The following is a 22,137-nucleotide window of genomic DNA, read 5'->3' as shown; positions in this document are numbered from 1 at the left end:
TGTTAAAAATGGGAGTGATACACCCAGTTACAACGGCAGAACAAGGAATGGGATTTTACTCAAATCTGTTTGTAGTTCCCAAAAAAGAGGGAACTTTCAGACCAATTCTGGATTTAAAGATCCTAAACAAATTTCTCAGAGTACCATCGTTCAAAATGGAAACCATTCAAACGATTCTACCTACAATCCAGGAAGGTCAATTTATGACTACCGTGGATCTAAAGGATGCGTATCTACATATTCCTATCCACAAAGATCATCATCAGTTCCTAAGGTTCGCCTTTCTGGACAAACATTACGAGTTTGTGGCCCTCCCATTCGGGTTAGCCACTGCTCCAAGGATTTTCACAAAGGTACTCGGGTCCCTTCTAGCGGTTCTAAGACCAAGGGGCATTGCAGTAATACCTTACTTGGACGACATTCTAATACAAGCGTCGTCTCTTTCAAAGGCAAAGGCTCACACAGACATCGTTCTGGCCTTTTTCAGATCTCACGGATGGAAAGTGAACATAGAAAAATGTTCCCTGTCTCCGTCGACAAGAGTTCCTTTCTTGGGAACAATAATAGATTCTTTAGAAATGAGGATTTTCCTGACAGAAGTCAGAAAGTCAAAACTTCTAAAACGCTTGTCAAGTTCTTCATTCTATTCCACATCCTTCCGTAGCTCAGTGCATGGAAGTAGTAGGGTTGATGGTTGCAGCAATGGACATAGTTCCTTTTGCGCGAATTCATCTAAGACCATTACAACTGTGCATGCTGAAACAGTGGAATGGGGACTATACAGACTTGTCTCCAGTGATTCAAGTAGATCAGAAGACCAGAGACTCACTCCGTTGGTGGCTAACCCTGGACCACCTGTCCCAGGGAATGAGCTTCCGCAGACCAGAGTGGGTCATCGTCACGACCGACGCCAGTCTAGTGGGCTGGGGCGCGGTCTGGGAATCCCTGAAAGCTCAGGGACTATGGTCTCGGGAAGAGTCTCTTCTCCCGATAAACATTCTGGAACTGAGAGCGATATTCAATGCTCTCAGGGTGTGAGGATTTATTATATGATTAATGTGAACCCAGTTGTATCTACTCCACTCAGTCTCACACCAAACCTAGGTACCTTGATAAACTAGGTACCTTATTCTGCTCATTGACTGAGGGTGACCTGTTTAGGTCAAAAGTAAATTACAACTAACTTTAGTTGCTGGAGATATGCACAACAATGTGAATGTGCTAATACTCTCCTAATTAATATAATAGCATTTGCTAAACAATAAATAATCTCTTTGGATATAGAATAAATTATAACTTTATGTAATTGAAGCTCTGTTAGTATCTCTTTAAATAGAATGTAGCTTATCACTCAGGTACAATGCTTGAATGTTCAGGTTAGTAAAGTTCATATGCAACCTTATTTATGAATGCAGCAGGATTGTTATGGCAATGTATTGTATGCAGAAATAACCAGGATATATGCAGAAGATGTTAAACATGCAAACTTTCCATTAGTAACGTATATGTATCAGCTTGAATTGTTAGTATATACAGTCTTTGGAACATATGAAATTAGCGTAACTTCAGCAATAACTTTATGTTTAGTACGATACCCAACACTTCATGACCATCGTGTACTTGTGAAGACTTTGCTAGCTAGCAATTAGTTGTCCTGAGAAGCAGTGTAGAATCCGGCAACAGAGAGGAGCTGCGACACTGACTCCCGGAGTGCTGATGACGTCAGACGCCGAACTACTGCAGACACGCTGAATGTCAGTTAGCGTTTCAGAATGAAGTATGCTGTCCTGTGATTGAAAAGAACTTTGCAGATATAAAGTTAGTAAACAACTTGACGAAAATAGAGAGAGCTTCTTGAAAGTTGTGATCACTCCTCATGCGAATCAAATTACCAAGTATCGTTGAATTAGAGAGGAGGGCTTATAAAGGCATAACGGTCATGTGATATTATGTTTAAAGGGACAGTGAAACGTGGAAAACATGAAGTATAGAGATTGAGAATTACTGTGATATGACAGGACACCCCCCTTAACGATCTGCTCCGCAGATCAGGGTTTGGGACGGTCTGGATGTCTGCGATGAAACAGAGATACCAATCTAGGGGCTGATAAGTTAGTGGATGGTTCCCAAGAATCCTCTTCTGATGAATAATTTTTCCGCCGAACTAAATACTGTAGAGAATTCTTATAGAATCTAGAATCCAAAATGGAATCAACTTCATATGATACTTCATCCTCAATGAGTGTCGGAACTTGAGTTGTCAAGACTTGATCTCTGACTGGAACATAAGGTTTCAAAAGGGATACATGAAATGTTGGATGTATCTTAAAGGAATTTGGTAGTTGTAAAGTGACAGCATTAGCATTAACAATCCTAATAATTTTGTAAGGACCAATAAACAGAGAACCACGCTTTTTACTGGGAATGTGAAGCTTCAAGTGTTTAGAAGACAACCAAACTAGATCTCCCACCTTATAATCAGGAGGTTTCGTTCTCCTTAAGTCATAATAACGTTTTTGCTTATCTTGAGATTGTAGTAAAATCTGTTTTAGTTGAATGAATCCTTCAGCAATAGTATTCACAGTGTCATTTACCAAAGGACAAGAACTTTCTGATCTTTGAAGAAGATGATAAGAGGGATGAAACCCATAGTTAATGAAAAATGGAGTTGTATTGGTAGATGAATTAATGGTGTTATTATAGGAGAATTCAGCAGTAGGTAGAAGAGAAGACCAGTTGTCTTGCTGAAATGTACAGTAGCATCTTAGATATTGCTCTAAACTCTGATTAGTCCTTTCGGTCTGACCGTTTGTTTGAGGATGGTAAGCTGAACTCAAACGGCGATCAATATGCAAACTAGAACAGAGTTGTGTCCAAAATCGAGAGGTAAATTGTGTACCCCTGTCAGTCGTAATAGACTTAGGTAACCCATGCAATCTGACAATATGTTTGATGAACAAATCTGCTGTTTCTGAAGCTGTTGGCAAAGTGTGAATAGGTATAAAATGTGCCATTTTTGAAAAGAGATCCACAACAACCAGGATGACTGTGTTGTTAGAAGAGGGAGGTAGATCGACAATGAAGTCTAGGGCAATATCTTGCCAAGGTCTGTCAGCGATTGGAAGAGATAAAAGTAAACCATAAGGGTGAATTCTTTGAGATTTACATTTGGTACATACAGCACACCCTTGTATGTACTGTTTTACAGACTGAATCATATGTGGCCACCAGAAATCCCTTTGAATTAAATGAAGAGTTTTCTTGAAACCAGGATGTCCTGAAAGTGGAATATCATGTGCCATAGCTAAAATGTCATTCCTAAGAGATTCTGGAACATACAGTGCATGACCATGGTAGAAAAATCCATCATTACCTTTATGAATCCTAGAATCATTAATCAATGGATCATTCTGTTGTTGTTCTTTGAGAATAGATGTTTTCCCCACTAAGAGGCCAATGAATTTTTCTGGTGGTATTATTGAGTTTAGTTCAGAACTCTCAGTTAATGGAGTTGAATATCTAGATAGAGCATCTGCCTTTGTATTTCTTACTCCTGGACGATAAGTGATTATAAAATCAAATCTAGTAAAGAATAAACTCCATCTGACTTGTCTGGAAGAAAGACTTTTGTTAGTTTTTAGATATTGTAGATTACGATGATCTGTAAATATGATGATTGGAAATCTTGCCCCTTCTAATAGATGTCTCCAAAATTCGAATGCAGCCTTGATGGCTAGAAGTTCTTTTTCCCCAATTGGGTAATTAATTTCGGCCGAATTCATAACCCGAGAATAATATGCGACAGGATGAAGCATGTTGGTAGAAGAATCTCTTTGAGACAGAATGGCTCCTATTGCAAATTCGGATGCATCTACTTCTAATGTATATTGTTTCGATGGATCTGGGAATTGTAGGATTGGAGCGGTAATGAAACTATGTTTGAGAGCATTAAAAGAATCATCTGCCTGTTGGTTCCAGTGGTATTTGTGGTTCTTTCGGGTGAGTAGTGTGAGAGGTTTTGCGATAGTAGAGAAACCTTTAATAAATTTTCTATAAAAATTTGAGAATCCTAAGAACCTCTGGAGCTCTTTCTTATTTTTTGGAATAGGCCAGTTAGTGATAGCTTGTACTTTGTTGTCCTCCATGGATATTCCTTTTGGTGAAATATGATACCCCAGAAAAGAAATAGTATCAGAATTGAATATACATTTTTCTGCCTTAACATATAAGTTGTTCTGTCTTAATCTTGAAAGAACTGTTCTGACATGTTGTATGTGATCCTCTTTGGAATTTGAATAAATGAGAATATCGTCCAAATAAATGACAATGTATGTGTCAAGTAAATCTTTGAAAACATCATTAATGAAAAACTGAAAAGTTGCAGGTGCATTGCACAAACCAAAAGGCATGACACAATACTCATAGAGACCATACCTAGTACGAAAGGCAGTTAACCATTCATCACCTTTGCGAATTCTAATTAAATTATATGCACCTCTTAAATCCAGTTTGGTGAAAATGGTAGCACCCTGTAACCTCTCTATGAGTTCTGGAATAAGAGGTAAAGGATATCTATTTTTTATTGTACAGTTGTTCAGTTGTCTATAGTCAATTATAGGCCTGAGACTGTCATCTTTATTCTTCACGAAAAAGATCCCGGCACCAGCTGAAGATGTAGAAGGCCGAATAAAACCTTTCTTTAGATTTTCCTCAAGATATCCTTTGAGATGAAGCAGTTCTGGTTCAGAGAGTGGATATATACGACCATAAGGAATTTTACTGTTTGGTTTTAAATCGATAGGACAGTTGTAAGGTCTGTGGGGAGGTAGAGATTGAGCCTCAACCTTATCAAAAACATCATAAAAATCAGAGTACTCTGTTGGTATATTTGTCATATCAACCTGTAATATAGTTTGTGATTGTGTACAGTGTGTTTTACAATATGGTGAGTCGAAGGAAATAGTACCACTATTCCATGAGATGGTTGGTTGATGTTTCTTTAGCCATGAAAGTCCTAGAATTATGGGGTACAAAGGAGAATGAATAACCTCGAAGGTACACAATTCAGAGTGACCTGATGAAAATGTTAATGATAATGGATCTGTATGATGGGTAACAGGACCTGAATTGATAAAAGAACCATCAACGACTCGAATAGGTAATGCAATTAATTTTTTAATTATAGGAATCTTGTGATTTTCAACAAAAGATGAATGAATGAAATTATTAGTTGCTCCTGAATCGATTACCACCTGGGCTTTAAGTTGATGTTGATCCCACTGTAGACAAACAGAAAGAGTAAAGTGAGATGTCAATTTTTAGTTGAGTTAATAGTTTGAATTGTACCCCTAATCTGCTGCCCCTAACACCGCCGACCCCTATATTATATTTATTAACCCCTAACCTGCCCCCCACAACGTCGCAGCCAGCTACCTACACTTATTAACCCCTAATCTGCGTCCGCACGCCAACGCCAGCTACATTATAGCTATGTACCCCTAATCTGCTGCCCCTAACACCGCCGACCCCTATATTATATTTATTAACCCCTAACCTGCCCCCCACAACGTCGCCTCCACCTGCCTACACTTATTAACCCCTAATCTGCCGACCGGAGCTCACCGCTATTCTAATAAATGTATTAACCCCTAAAGCTAAGTCTAACCCTAACACTAACACCCCCCTAAGTTAAATATAATTTTAATCTAACGAAATTAATTAACTCTTATTAAATAAATTATTCCTATTTAAAGATAAATACCTGTAAAATAAACCCTAATATAGCTACAATATAAATTATAATTACATTGTAGCTATTTTAGGATTAATATTTATTTTACAGGCAACTTTGTAATTATTTCAACCAGGTACAATAGCTATTAAATAGTTAAGAACTATTTAATAGCTACCTAGTTAAAATAATTACAAAATTACCTGTAAAATAAATCCTAACCTAAGTTACAATTAAACCTAACACTATACTATCATTAAATTAATTAAATAAAATACCTACAATTACCTACAATTAAACCTAACCCTACACTATCAATAAATAAATTAAATACAATTCCTACAAATAACTACAATGAAATAAACTAACTAAAGTACAAAAAATAAAAAAGAACTAAGTTACAAAAAATAAAAAAATATTTACAAACATAAGAAAAATATTACAACAATTTTAAACTAATTACACCTACTCTAAGCCCCCTAATAAAATAACAAAGACCCCCAAAATAAAAAATGCCCTACCCTATTCTAAATTACTAAAGTTCAAAGCTCTTTTACCTTACCAGCCCTGAACAGGGCCCTTTGCGGGGCATGCCCCAAGAAGTTCAGCTCTTTTGCCTGTAAAAAAAAAAACATACAATACCCCCCCCACAACATTACAACCCACCACCCACATACCCCTAATCTAACCCAAACCCCCCTTAAATAAACCTAACACTAAGCCCCTGAAGATCTTCCTACCTTATCTTCACCATACCAGGTTCACCGATCCGTCCTGAAGAGCTCCTCCGATGTCCTGATCCAAGCCCAAGCGGGGGGCTGAAGAGGTCCATGATCCGGCTGAAGTCTTCATCCAAGCGGGAGCTGAAGAGGTCCATGATCCGGATGAAGTCTTCATCCAAGCGGGAGCTGAAGAGGTCCATGATCCGGATGAAGTCTTCTATCAACGGCATCTTCAATCTTCTTTCTTCGGGAGCCATCATCTTCCATCCGACGCGGAACATCCTCTTCTCCCGACGCCTACTAGCCGAATGACGGTTCCTTTAAGGGACGTCATCCAAGATGGCGTCCCTCGAATTCCGATTGGCTGATAGGATTCTATCAGCCAATCGGAATTAAGGTAGGAATATTCTGATTGGCTGATGGAATCAGCCAATCAGAATCAAGTTCAATCCGATTGGCTGATCCAATCAGCCAATCAGATTGAGCTCGCATTCTATTGGCTGATCGGAACAGTGATATTTTCTATTGGCTGATCGGAACTAGTGATATTTTAGATGGAGTTTAATTCATCAGTTGTAATGAAGATGCGCTATAACTTGCTTTTTAATATATATATAAAATTCAAATACCACTTCACCTGTCAATTTTTAGTTGAGTTAACAGTTTGAATTGTTCTCCATTTAGTTCTCTTCTCATATATGGCAATTTTTTGTTGTAGCTAGAGCGCTGACTGGAGAACAATAAGCTCACAGAAAAATTAACTTTTGAATTGGGCAGCAGAGTGTGGAGCATACGAATTTCATATCTATATTAAAAAGTAAGTTATAGCGCATCTTTATTACAACTGATGAATTAAACTCCATCTAAAATATCATTAACATTTCGGATCTGATATAAGGTTCCCAGTTGGTTCTTACCGTGTATAGTCCAACTATAAGTAATGTGGGTACAAGCCTTAATCAGCACTGGCACATCATTAAGAGCGATCCTACCCTTCCATTCAACAAGTGGCAACACCCCAGAGTGGGCTACAAAAGAAAGAGGAATCTCAGAGATTCCTTAATGATTACGGACCCCTCCCATTGTTACACCAAGACCAAATGGCTACAATGTAACAAGAAGAATGGGTGTTACAGATGTGCAGGCTGCACGACATGCAGCACCATGGTACCTGGTCCCACTTTTGGCCACGCACACACCAATAGGAGGTTTACGATCCGGCACTTCATTACTTGTACCACTACCCATGTGGTATACTTGTTGAATTGCTGCTGCGGGTGATTCTATGTTGGTAAAACTTCCGATGATGCCCGGATAAGGTTTGCCAACCACAGATCAGCAATTAGGATTGCCATTAAGAAGAAGGTTAGTGATCAACCGGTGGCAAGGCACTTCCTTGAGGCCGGCCATATGGTGAATTCATCTTGATTGATCACATCCCCCGCTGAGACGTGGGGGTGACCGGAACAAGATCCTCTTACAAACCGAAGCATGATGGATACACCGTCTGAATACGGTGCAACCCAATGGACTAAATACAGTCAATAACTGGCATTATTTTTTATTATAATGGTGGTCCATGTTTCGTTTTTTCATATGAGAGCCACTATCCATCCCTAGCAATATGGATAATGTTCAACAGGGTTAGCCAGCCGTCCATTAGGTTAAGTATGGCTAGTAGTATACTAGGTTTTTTTCCCAAATAATACACCTGTCTGTGCCCATCGTTTTTAGCTTTATATTATGATCATCTCCATTGTGGTTTTTCTTCTAGATATACATGTTTTTCTCCTTTCCAAGCAGGTTATTTGTCAGGGATGGGTCCCTTAGAGGTTTTATTAAGTGGGCTTGTATTGAATACTTGCATATCTTTTTTTGTATACACTTATATAGTTTTACTAGATGTTCATTTCACTGTGTGCTCTATGTGCTTCTCTCCCTCTCTAGCTGAGGTACTTGTCAGGGATGGACTCCGTAGGGGTTTATTAAGTGGGTTTGCGCAATGCACATTTTTACATCTGTTTTGTTCAGAGTGGTCTTTGTAGCCACAGGCATTTTTAAGTGTGTTGAATATTGTATATTTTTTTACTTGTTGTCTTCCATCCCCTCATGTGTAATTTTACTATGTCTCTTTACAACTAACAGGTTTGGGGCTTTGCCTGACTATGATGACACACCGCCATCTCGCCCTCTGATTGGCCTAGATCCACAGTACATACTTCACACTGTCGCCCAGTGCGTTACCATGGTAATGCAGATGCTGGCTCCTCAGTGGAACACACGGTCATATGCTCCTCCTTCCTCCTCAGCCCTGCGTGTACATGGACATGGCGGATAATTGCCTGGTCCAGTAAGTATTTACTGTTTTGTGTTTCCACAGCTACTCTTTCATATAACCTAGTGCGCAATACTTCTCCCTCACCTTATTATTTTTTATTATTATTATTGGTTATTTGTAGAGCGCCAACAGATTACGCAGCACTAACCTTAGGTAGTTATGTGTCTGCCCTCTGTTTTGCACAGGTTTTGTCACACATTACGGATGGTTTTAGATTAGTTGCGATATATGTTTATCAGCATAGCATTTATGTTTTTCATTGTATGCATGATCTGCCTGTTAATAAATCGTTTGATATGCCTATACACTGTGTCTGAGGAAGGGGATATTTTGTCCCTGAAACGTTACTACTTTTCACAGTAAACGAGTGTGTTTAAAAAGACCAGCGAGTGTAAGTTTTTTGTTACCATTATCTTTTTTGTACTAGCACCCTGGCAGCTGTGTTTCTAAGTGAGAGTGCTCTCCTATGATCTAATAAAAAAAAATAAAAAAATATATATATATATATATATGTGCGTGTTTGTATATATGTATAAATATGTATTTATGTGTTTATATGTGTATACATGTCTGTATATATATATATATATACATATATATATATATATATATATATATATATATATATATATATATATATATATATATATTGGGATAAGATGAAAAAATAAATGTATAGATACATACATTTACAAATCAGTAAAAATGTATACAGGGCAGTTCAAGCTATCATACAAATATAAGAATCCCAGAGAATGTATCCCAATAAAATAAAGTAGAATACTCAAACTATCTAATGTGTACTTTGTTTCTCTATCCAAGGTCAGCCATCTTTCACCAGGGGGAAAAGAAATGAGTGTTGCTGTATTTTCGCAATTGTATGCCCAATTCCCCAGGGTGCGGCCTATTATATGCCATTCCACACAGCCATTGGCTGCACACTCTAGTGACCTATTTATAACTGTCTCTAATTGGCCACAGCAGAGAAGGTAACCAAAGTTACAACATTGCAGGTCCCATTGTTTTTTAGACACTAAAACGTGACACTTATTTTATCAATATTTAAAAAGCTAATGAAACTTTAAAAAATACATCTACATGTTATTCTTAGGCTAATCTTTTCTTTGAATGCATCATTCTATCTAGCATTTATTTAGTGTTTAATGACCCTTTAAATAAGCCAGGGTCATGTTGGAGCATTATCAGAGCATAATAGACTCCTTGATGAATTGTTAAGATAATAGTTAATTCCGAACAATTTGAGAGTGCTCTCCTATGATCTAATAAAAAATAAAATATATATATATATGTATATATATATATATATATATATATATATATATATGTGCGTGTTTGTATATATGTATAAATATGTATTTATGTGTTTATATGTGTATACATGTCTGTAAATATATATATATATATATATATATATATATATATATATATATATATATATATATATATATATAGGCCCTCAACATGAGCTCCTAACAGCCCACATACCATCAGGCCATAGCTACACTCATAGCTGTTATGCATACATCTCTAAGCATATACAGCGTTACTGCTTTTAAGTCTATTTGTTAATAAAGTGCTTTCTTTGCTTTGAGCATCGGTCCGGATTTTTCTTATTGAATATATATATACATGCACACATATAAATACATACACACACACATATATACAGTGTGTGTGTGTATATATATATATATATATATATATATATATATATATATATACATATGTCTAAAGATATCTATCTATCTCAATGTTAAAGCCCTTTGCCTGCCTTTTTTTTTCTAACTCCTATCTTTGAACCTTTATAACTTTGTGTGCAAATTTTCTTTAAAAAATCATTTTTATTAGATAGTGTTTTTATGAGTGTAACTGTACTTTTTAATGTATTTTTGATGTGTTTTGTGCAAGTTTTTAGTTTCACAAAACAGTTAACCAGAGCTCTGAACTTGCGGTAATGATTCTAACATAATTGCGATTGTGCTCACGCAATCGAGTTTACTTTAAAATCGTAATACGAGCTGTAAGCCCTTTAAGCGCAAACCTTCGAGATATACCCCATATCTCCATTGGGCTCCTCACTCATAATCTAGCCCTAAAAATATAAAAAAAATCCACTCGACTTTCGTAGAAGAAAACCCTATTCTAAAGGGATCGTGATTCTCTCAAACACGGTCCAATATATAAAAATATAGGAGATAAGGAAAGTATAGAGTTGCGCTCGTTCTATATGAGCCAAGATTAATATAATTCCTTTCAAGTATTATACATATATATAAATGTATTTAATAAAACCTCACAATACATCATAAGCATGATATAAACACTTTCAGTTGTGGCCAAAAAAATATATATAAAAACTGCAGTTAAGTACTGCGCATGAGAACTAGTGATTTAGCTGGTGAATAGTTCCCGGCGAACATAGCATGTTCGCGTTCGCCGCGGCGGGCGAACATATGCGATGTTCGATCCGCCCCCTATTCGGCATCATTGAGTAAACTTTGACCCTGTATCTCACAGTCTGCAGACACATTCCAGCCAATCAGCAGCAGACACTCCCTCCCAGGCCCTCCTACCTCCTGGACAGCATCCATTTTAGATTCATTTGGAAGCTGCATTCTTAGTGAGAGGAGGGACAGTGTAGCTGCTGGTGATTTAATAGGGAAATTTATAGCTAGGCTAGTGTATTCAGTGTCCACTACAGTCCTGAAGGACTCATCTGATCTCTGCTGTAAGGACAGCACTCCAAAAAGCCCTTTTTAGGGCTAGAACATCATTATTTTTTTTCCTGTGTAATCTAATTGCAGTTGCCTGCCTGCCAAGCCACTTGCCCAGTGCCATCACTTATATCTGGTGTAACAGTAGTGTAAATTTAAAAAACAAAAATTTTTTTGACTGTGAAACATCAGTCTGCTTATGTAATCTAATTGCAGTTGCCTGCCTGTCTGCCTGCCAGCGTGTGTGCCAGGCGCACTTGCCCAGTGCCACCACTCATATCTGCTGTAACACTAGTGTAAATTTAAAAAAAAAACTTTTTGGACTGTGAAACATCAGTCTGCTAGTGTAATCTAATTGCAGTTGCCTGCCTGCCAGCGTGTGTGCCAGGCTCACAGCGTATACTGTGCCCACTTGCCCAGTGGCCCCACTCATATCTGGTGTAACAGTAGTGTAAATTAAAAAAAAACTAACTTTTTTGACTGTGAAACATCAGTCTGCTAGTGTAATCTAATTGCAGTTGCCTGCCTGCCAGCGTGTGTGCCAGGTTCACAGCGTATACTGTGCCCACTTGCCCAGTGCCACCACTCATATCTGGTGTAACAGTAGTGTAAATTTAAAAACAAAGTGGGCACATCAGTCTGCTTTTTTGTGTCAGGCTCACAGCGTATACTGTGCCCACTTGCCCAGTGCCACCACTTATATCTTGTTTAATAGTAGTGTAAGTGTACATTAAAAAACAAAAAAAACTTTTTGGACTGTGAAACATCAGTCTACTTTTTTGTGTCAGGCTCACAGCTTATACTGGGCCCACTTGCCCAGTGCCACCACTCATATCTTGTTTAATAGTAGTGTAAGCTGAAGGAGAACGACCTGTACTGGGTGTCCAAGCTACTAGACCCCCGGTATAAGCATAAAGTGCCTGAAATGTTACCGAATTACCGCAAGTCGGAAAGGATGCAGCAGTTCCAAAATAAATTAAAAGTATGCTTTATACAGCGTATAAGGGTGATGTCACAGCACAACGGGAATCTAACAGGGGAAGAGGTGAAAGTAATCCTATGACTCCCACGACCACGCCGGCAAGGACAGGACGCTTTACAGACGTGTTGTTGATGGAGGACATGCAGAGCTTTTTAACTCCTATGCATCGCCACAGCCCTTCGGGGTCCACCCTCAGAGAATGACTCAACCGACAGGTAGCAGACTACCTCGCCTTAACTGCAGATCTCGACACTCTGAGGAGCGATGAACCCCTTGACTACTGGGTGTGCAGGCTTGACCTGTGGCCTGAGCTATCCCAATTTGCGATAGAACTTCTGGCCTGCCCCTCTTCAAGTGTCATGTCAGAAAGGACCTTCAGTGCAGCAGGAGGTATTGTCACTGAGAAGAGAAGTCGCCTAGGTCAAAAAAGTCTAGATTACCTCACCTTTTTTAAGATGAATGAGGGATGGATCCCGAAGGGACTGACATTGGGCGATACATTTGAGTAAAAAAGGCCTGATGAGATGAGCTGCCTTGGGCTAAAAATGGTCCACACGGTGCTGTATTTTATCTTTGAATGCCGGATGACTTGCGTGACTTATAAGCCACCAACTAGGGTTCAAGCCGCAATGTTTTAGGGCACTTTCTGCCTGGGAAACAAACATAAATTTTTCTGGCCGCTGCTACAGCAGCGGCTGCAATAATACCTAATTTTTCAGGCAGGTGTACATGCCTAATTTTTCTGGCCTCTGGTTCAGCACTGTGGCTTCAAAAACCAAACCAAAAAAAAAGGCACATAACAGGGATTAAACTGATAGGAATAGTACTACTTAACACACCACTCCTAACTGGTGGCACATTAGATTGCATGCGCAGTGCCCCAAATTTGAAGTAGGAGGACCGACCAAGCATCTTTTTCCAGCTCCCGGTTCCTAAAATCCATGCCATATACACGTCCCCTGATAGGGGACGGAACAGGGATTAAACTGATAGGAATAGTACTACTTAACACACCTTATAATAACGCAGAGAGAGGCAATGCAGAGAGAGGAGTCTGAAGAAGAGGAGTCAGAGGAGGAAGGTGGCTTTGAGGAGGTGGAAGACCAAACACAGCAGGCGTCCCAGGGGGCTTGTTGTCCCCTTTTCGGGACCCTTGGTGTTGTATGTTGCTGGGTGGAGCAAGAGACCTTCAATGACATCAGTGAGGACAAGGAACGGGACATGGCTAGCTTGGTATCCAACCTTGTGCAAATGTGGAGTTTGCGGTTGTGCAAATGGACTGTTTGCGGTTGTCTGCGGTGTGTTAAACGGGGAGTTTGGTCTGTCACTGTGAAGCGGGCGTAACCCTTCCACTACCTGATTGATACAAAATCATACCTGATGTTTTAAAGCACGTTATTCCAAACAATTTAGGAATGTTAGGTGATTTATGCCCTTTATGGATTAAAACCAGACTCTGCATCATCTATGTAATTTTCCGTGGGAGTTTTGCCATGGATCCCCCTCCGGCATGCCACAGTCCAGGTGTTAGTACCCTTGAAACAACTTTTCCATCACTATTGTGGCCAGAAAGAGTCCCTGTGGGTTTTAAAATTTGCCTGCCTATTGAAGTCAATGGGAGTTTGCCCGGTTCGCCCGTTCGCGAACTTTTGCGGGCGTTCGCCGTTCGCGAACGGAAAATTTTAAGTTTTCAACATCACTAATGAGAACTCAGTTCCAACTCATAATCTAGCCCTAGATGTTTTGTAACTACATTTCCCATGATGCATAGGCACTCTGCAGTCTAGTTGAGCATCATGGGAAATTAAGTAACATTATGGGAAATGTAGAAACATCAGGGGTGCCAAGGTTAGCCATGACTGGTCTAATCCATAAGTCAATCAGCTCTAGTGTAAATGCCAAGATTGGCACAGCTTTTGTAGGTGATCTCAGTGTTAATATTTTAAAAGTGGATTAGTTTGCAGGGGCTGTGCTTCAATTTAAACCATTGTGTTTATGTCCCTTTAAGTGCAAACAAAGACTAGAGTCTAGTCCATAGATATGTATCAAATTTTGACTAATGCCTAGCAAATGAGATAAAATATAGAGCATGTATTTTGTATATTCATTTTTAAAAAAATGTAATTTACAATGCATGTTGTATTTTTTAATGGGTCTGTATTTGGCTTTAAAAAATTCAGTAACCTTTGGACCATTGCAGTTTTATGTGGCTTTCTATATTGGCTTTGTATATTATAATTATGGCAAACCTCAAATAATGAGAACTAATATTTATATATGAAAACACATGTTTGGAATAAGACACTTAAGATACAATCTCCATGAAATGTTTCCAATCAAAGGAAATAAATAACGAGCGATTTTATACAAATTTAAAATGTTTTAGAAGTGCAGAGAGATCCCCGCTATAGTAGCTGAGCCAAAAGTCTATCAAAACTATTAAAAAGAATAATAAATTAACATGGCTAATTTGACAGTAAATAGTTACATATGGTATTTAGTAATGTCTGCAGCTATTACTATAGTAAGTATTGCTGGATCTGGTGTTAAGCAACTTGTTCTCATCTATGTATCAAAGTAATAGTCTTCATAACTTCATTCCATTTGTATATTTTTCATTTATAAATGGTTAAACGTTTTCCCTTTAGATGTTTAAAAATGTATATTAGCAAAGATTGGTTACTTCATACCTCTTTTTAAGGACTGTCGTTTATTTTATATCAGAGATTAAGGCCTGCCAAAAGGCAGCCAATCAGAGTGGAGACTTTAGATTTTACTGGTCATGCTGACCACTCCTCTTTGTCTGTAGAATGAGTTAATCTCTTAGTAGGCACCTTATTTCCCAGCTCATTGAGGAACGTATTTTATTGGATTTTTTGCCCTTGATTTTGGACTGAAGTTCTAAAGTCTGTTTTTTACACCCACCTGGACTCGTACCAGGATACACTTGCTTTTGCAATAAGAATGGTGTATGCTGCCTTGCAAGCCCTGAATGTGGAGGTAGATTATGGACTTCACTTCTATAATTTTGGCAACCTTTATTTGTCACAAATACAACACACTTTATGACCCTTATGCGTTAAATGCCACTCAGCGTGCTTCGTCCTGGCTGGGAAATTTGTACGTTATTTCTTAAAGGGCCATAATACCCAAATGTTTAAACACTTGAAAGTGATGCAGCATAGCTGTAAAAAGCTGATTAGAAAATATCTCCTGAACATCTCTATGTAAAAAAGAAAGATATTTTACCTCAAAAGTTCCTCAGTAGCCACCTCCCATTGTAAAGGATTTCTAAGCAGCATTTTAGTGTGTCTGTCCTGGGACATCTGAAGGGATGAGCATCGTGCACTCTCATATTATTTCACCAATCAGGTAAAGGAAGCTTACTATGAAATCTCATGAGAGTTAAGTCAAATCTCATGAGATCACAGTAAGAGTTCATGACCTCAGCACTGCTGATGCTGATTGGCTTCTGTTCATTTCTGGAGCAGCTGAGTATAACTTTTTACACAGAACTTACTCTGCTGAGCTGAGGAGATTGTGAGGTAAAATATCTTCCTTTTTTACATAGAGATGCTCAGGTGATATTTTCTTGTCAGCTTTTTACAGTTATACTGCATCAGTTTCAAGTGATTTAACATATGAGTATTATGTCCCTTTAAATTGGAGCTATAATGTCAAAATGATTTCACAAATTAGTCATGTGGTTTTAAATCTGATGTATTTCTAATTAATCTAACTAGATTCAGGGCCGGTGCTAGGATTTTTGGCCACACAGGTGAGGATACATTTTGCCGCCCCCTCATTACATACCATCCCATTGCTAGTTAAAGGGATATAAAACCCAAATTTTAGAGCATGACATTTTAAGCAACTTCTAATTTACTCCAATTATAAATTTTACTTAATTCTCTTGGTATCTGTATTTAAAAAGCAGGAATGTAAGAGCTGGCCCATTTTTTGGTTCAGCACCTTAGTAGAGCTTGCTGATTGGTGGCTAAATTCAAATCAATCAGTGGTAGCGCAGCATAGCAAATCAAACAGTGGTAGTGCAGCAAAAGCAAATCAGACAGTGGTAGTGCAGCATAGCAAACCAGACAGTGGTTGTGCTGCATAACAAATCAGTCAGTGGTTTTGCTGCCTAGCAAATCAGACAGTGGTTGTGCTGCCTAGCTAATCAGACAGTGGTAGTGCTGCCTAGCAAATCAGACAGTGGTTGTGCTGCCTAGCAAATCAGACAGTGGTTGTGCTGCCTAACAAATCAGACAGTGGTTGTGCTGCCTAGCAAATCAGACAGTGGTTGTGCTGCCTAGCAAATCAGTCAGTGGTTGCGCTGCCTAGCAAATCAGACAGTTGTAGTGCTGCCTAGCAAATCAGACAGTGGTTGTGCTGCCTAGCAAATCAGACAGTGGTGATAAAATATTAGGCCTAGATTTAGAGTTGGGCGGTAGCCGTCAAAACCAGCGCCCGCTGGTATTTGGAGTCAGTCAGGAAAGGGTCTAACGCTCACTTTGCAGCCGCGACTTTTCCATACCGCAGATCCCCCTACGCCATTTGCGTATCCTATCTTTTCAATGGGATCTTTCTAACGCCGGTATTTAGAGTCGTGGCTGAAGTGAGCGTTAGAAATCTAACGACAAAACTCCAGCCGCAGAAAAAAGTCAGTAGTTAAGAGCTTTCTGGGCTAACGCCGGTTTATAAAGCTCTTAACTACTGTGCTCTAAACTACACTAACACCCATAAACTACCTATGTATCCCTAAACCGAGGCCCCCCCACATCGCTGCCACTCTATTAAATTTTTTTAACCCCTAATCTGCCGCTCCGTACACCGCCGCCAGCTACGTTATCCCTATGTACCCCTAATCTGCTGCCCCTAACACCGCCGACACCTACATAATATTTATTAACCCCTAATCTGCCACCCCCGCTATCGCTGACCCCTGCATATTTTTTTTAACCCCTAATCTGCCGCTCCATACACCGCCGCAACATACATTATAGTTATGTACCCCTAATCTGCTGCCCCTAACACCGCCGACCCCTATATTATATTTATTAACCCCTAATCTGCCCCCACAACGTCGCCGCCAGCTACCTACAATAATTAGCTTGCATATGGGGCCAATTACATATATGGTTGACACTGAATGGCAAACGTTTGTGAGGAAACATTTTTTGGATTTGGGAGTGCTTTAACGTTTTTCTGGGCAATAAACGTTTTGGGCAACTTTATTAGGGCACACATGGCTTAACTTTCGGGTCTTAGAACCCACATGGCTAGTTATAACCGCTCTGGTGTGGTTCTTTAAGGCTGAGGAAACATCGAGTGAGATGGGCGGGGCCTATTTTCGCGCCTCAGATGCGCAGTTAGTTTTGTCAGCAAGCAGCAAGCTCTAACTCCTGAGGGCCCTGGTGTATGTTTTGGGCCAAATCGAAGCTTTTACCCCACACTTTCAATCCCTGAGGGCAGGTAGCATCTGGGCCTATTTTCGATCCGGTTTGTAAATTAAGGGGTTAATTGTAAAAAAAATTTGTGGTGCAATCTTAACTACCTATAGTGTGTCTACATACAAAATTTTGAAAAATTTGGTGCATGTTTTGTAGAACGTGTATGCTTTTTTTTTTCTCTTAAAGGCGCAGTACCGTTTTTTAAGATTGTTATTTTTTTCACTAAATAAAGTGTTTTCATGCTTGTTTGTAGTCATTACTAGCCTGTTCAACATGTCTGACATTGAGGAAAGTCAATGTTCAATATGTTTAGAAGCCATTGTGGAACCTCCACTTAGAATGTGTCCCTCATGCACTGAAAGGTCAATAAATTGTAAAGAACATATTTTAGCTACTAAAAGTATGTTGCAGGATGATTCTCAGTCAGAAGAGAATCAGGTTATGCCATCTAATTCTACCCAAGTGTCACAACCGTTAACGCCCGCACAAGCGACGGCAAGTACTTCTAGTGTGTCTAATTCTTTCACCCTGCAAGATATGGCCACAGTTGTGAATACTACCCGCACAGAGGTTTTATCTAAGCTGCCTGGGTTGCAGGGTAAGCGCAGCAGGTCTGGTGTGAGAACAAACGCTGAGCCCTCTGACGCTTTATTAGCTATATCCGATGTACCCTCACAATGTTCTGAAGTGAGGGATTTGCTGGCTGAGGGAGAGATTTCTGACTTAAGAAATTGTGTAAAATGGACAAATTCCAAGAGGTTCCTGCCTACACTGATGTTTTTCCGGTCCCTAAGAGGATTTCGGAAATTGTTACTAAGGAGTGGGATAGACCAGGTATTCCGTTCACTCCCCCTCCTACTTTTAAGAAAATGTTTCCCATATCAGATGCCGTGCGGGACTCGTGGCAGACGGTCCCTAAGGTGGAGGGAGCTATTTCTACCCTGGCTAATCATACAACTATACCTATTGAGGACAGTTGTGCTTTCAAAGATCCTATGGATAAAAAATTAGAGGGTCTCCTGAAGAAAATATTTGTTCCTCAAGGTTTTCTTTTCCAACCTATAGTGTGCATCGTTCCTGTAACTACTGCAGCGTCCTTTTGCTTCGAGGCTCTTCAGGTTGAGACTCCATTAGAGGATATTCTGGATAGAATTAGGGCTCTCAAGCTAGCTAATTCTTTCATTACAGATGCCGCTTTTCAATTGGGTAAATTAGCGGCGAAGAATTCAGGTTTTGCCATTTTAGCACGTAGAGCGTTATGGCTTAAGTCCTGGTCTGCTGATGTGTCATCAAAAGCTAAGCTTTTAGCCATCCCTTTCAAGGGTAAGACCCTATTCGGGCCTGAACTGAAAGAGATCATTTCAGACATCACTGGAGGGAAAGGCCATGCCCTTCCTCAAGATAAGACGAATAAGATGGTGGTCCCTCTTCCCCTGCCGCAAAGCAAGAGGGGAATCTTGCTCAATCCAAGTCAGTCTGGACCCCGATCCGGGACCGGATCTAGTAGGGGCAGACTTTCTCTCTTCGCTCAGGCTTGGGCAAGAGATGTTCAGGATTCCTGGGCTTTAGAAATAGTAACCCAGGGGTATCGTCTAGATTTCAAAGATTCTCCCCCAAGGGGGAGATTCCATCTTTCTCAATTGTCTGTAGACCAGACAAAAAGAGAGGCATTCCTACGCTGTGTAGAAGACCTATATTCTATGGGAGTGATCTGCCCAGTTCCGGAAACAGAACAGGGGCAAGGGTTCTTCTCCAATCTGTTTGTGGTTCCTAAAAAAAGAGGGAATTTTCAGACCAATTTTGGATCTCAAGATCCTAAACAAATTCTTCAGAGTCCCATCCTTCAAGATGGAGACCCTTCGGACTATTTTGCCAATGATCCAGGAGGGTCAATATATGACCACCGTGGAATTAAAGGATGCGTATCTACACATTCCTATCCACAAAGATCATCACCAGTTCCTCAGGTTCGCCTTTCTGGACAAGCATTTCCAGTTTGTGGCTCTTCCCTTCGGGTTGGCCACGGCTCCCAGAATTTTCACAAAGGTGCTAGGGTCCCTTCTGGCGGTTCTAAGGCCACGGGGCATAGCTGTGGCGCCTTATCTGGACAATATCTTAATCCAGGCGTCAACTTACCAACTAGCCAAGTCTCACACGGACATCGTGTTGGCTTTTCTAATATCTCACGGATGGAAAGTGAACGTAAAAAAGAGTTCACTTATCCCTCTCACAAGAGTTCCATTCCTGGGAACTCTGATAGATTAGGTAGACATGAAAATTTTTCTGACGGAGGTCAGGAAATCAAAGATTTTATCCAGCTGCCGAGCTCTTCATTCCATTCCTCGTCCGTCAGTGGCTCAGTGTATGGAGGTAATCGGTTTAATGGTAGCGGCAATGGACATAGTTCCATTTGCTCGCTTGCATCTCAGACCACTGCAACTTTGCATGCTCAATCAGTGGAATGGGGATTATACAGATTTATCTCCTCAGATAAATCTGGACCAAGAGACCAGAAACTCTCTTCTTTGATGGTTGTCACAGGATCATCTGTCCCAGGGAATGTGTTTCCGCAGGCCAGCGTGGGTCATAGTGAAGACGGACGCCAGCCTATTGGGCTGGGGTGCAGTCTGGAATTCCCTGAAAGCACAGGGTTTGTGGACTCAGGAGGAGACTCTCTTTCCAATAAATATTCTAGAACTAAGAGCGATATTCAACATGCTTCAGGCACGGCCTCAGCTGGCGTCGGCCAGATTTGTAAGATTTCAGTCGGACAATATCACGACTGTAGCATATATCAATCATCAGGGGGGAACAGTTCTCTAGCGATGATAGAGGTTACCAAAATAATTTGATCGGCAGAGACTCACTCTTGCCATCTATCAGCAATCTATATCCCAGTGGAGTGGAGAACTGGGAAGCGGATTTTCTAAGTCGCCAGACTTTTCATCCGGGGGAGTGCGAACTCCATCCCGAGATGTTTGCACAATTGATTCAGCAATGTGCACACCAGAATTGGATCTGATGGCATCTCTTCAGAATACCAAACTTCCTCGTTACGGGTCCAGGTCAAGGGATCCTCAGGCAGTACTGATAGATGCTCTGGCAGTACCCTGGTCGTTCAACCTGGCTTATGTGTTTCCACCATTTCCTCTCCTTCCTCGTTTGATTGCTAGAATCAAACAGGAGAGAGCTTCAGTGATTTTGATAGCACCTGCGTGGCCACGCAGGACTTGGTATGCAGACCTGGTGGACATGTCATCTCTTCCACCATGGACTCTGCCACTGAGACAGGACCTTCTGATTCAAGGTCCGTTCCAGCATCCAAATCTAGTTTCTCTGCGGCTGACTGCTTGGAGATTGAACGCTTCATCTTATCCAAGCGGGGGTTCTCTGAGTCGGTCATAGATACCTTGATTCAGACTCGAAAGCCTGTCACCAGGAAAATTTATCATAAGATATGGCGTAAATATCTTTATTGGTGCGAATCCAAAGGATACTCATGGAGTAAGATCAGGATTTGGAGTAAGATCAGGATTCATCGGATGTTGTCCTTTCTCCAAGAAGAAGTGGAGAAGGGGCTATCAGCTAGTTCCTTAAAGGGACAGATATCTGCTTTATCAATTCTACTCCACAAACGTCTGGCAGATGTTCCAGACGTTCAGTCGTTCTGTCAGGCTTTAGTTAGAATCAAGCCTGTGTTTAAACCTGTTGCTCTGCCATGGAGTTTGAATTTGGTTCTTAAAGTTCTTCAAGGGGTTCCGTTTGAACCTATGCATTCCATAGATATTAAGCTTCTATCTTGGAAAGTTCTGTTTTTAGTTGCTATCTCTTCGGCTCCAAGAGTTTATGAACTATCTGCATTGCAATGCGACTCGCCTTATCTTGTTTTCCATGCTGATAAGGTGGTTCTGCGTACCAAACCTGGATTCCTTCCTAAGGTTGTTTCTAATAAGAATATTAATCAGGAAATTGTTGTTCCTTCTCTGTGTCCTAATCCTTCCTCTAAGAAGGAGCGTCTATTGCACAACTTGGACGTGGTTCGTGCTTTAAAGCTTTACTTGCAAGCGACCAAAGATTTTCGTCAAACATCTTCTTTGTTTGTTGTCTATTCTGGAAAACATAGAGGTCAAAAAGCTACGGCTACCTCTCTTGTCTTTTGGCTAAAAACCATCATCCGTT

This window comes from Bombina bombina, chromosome 5, assembly GCF_027579735.1.
Source record: "Bombina bombina isolate aBomBom1 chromosome 5, aBomBom1.pri, whole genome shotgun sequence".
Lineage (NCBI taxonomy): Eukaryota > Metazoa > Chordata > Amphibia > Anura > Bombinatoridae > Bombina > Bombina bombina.
The sequence above is the reverse complement of the archived record's forward strand: the minus strand, read 5'-3'. Positions refer to the sequence as shown.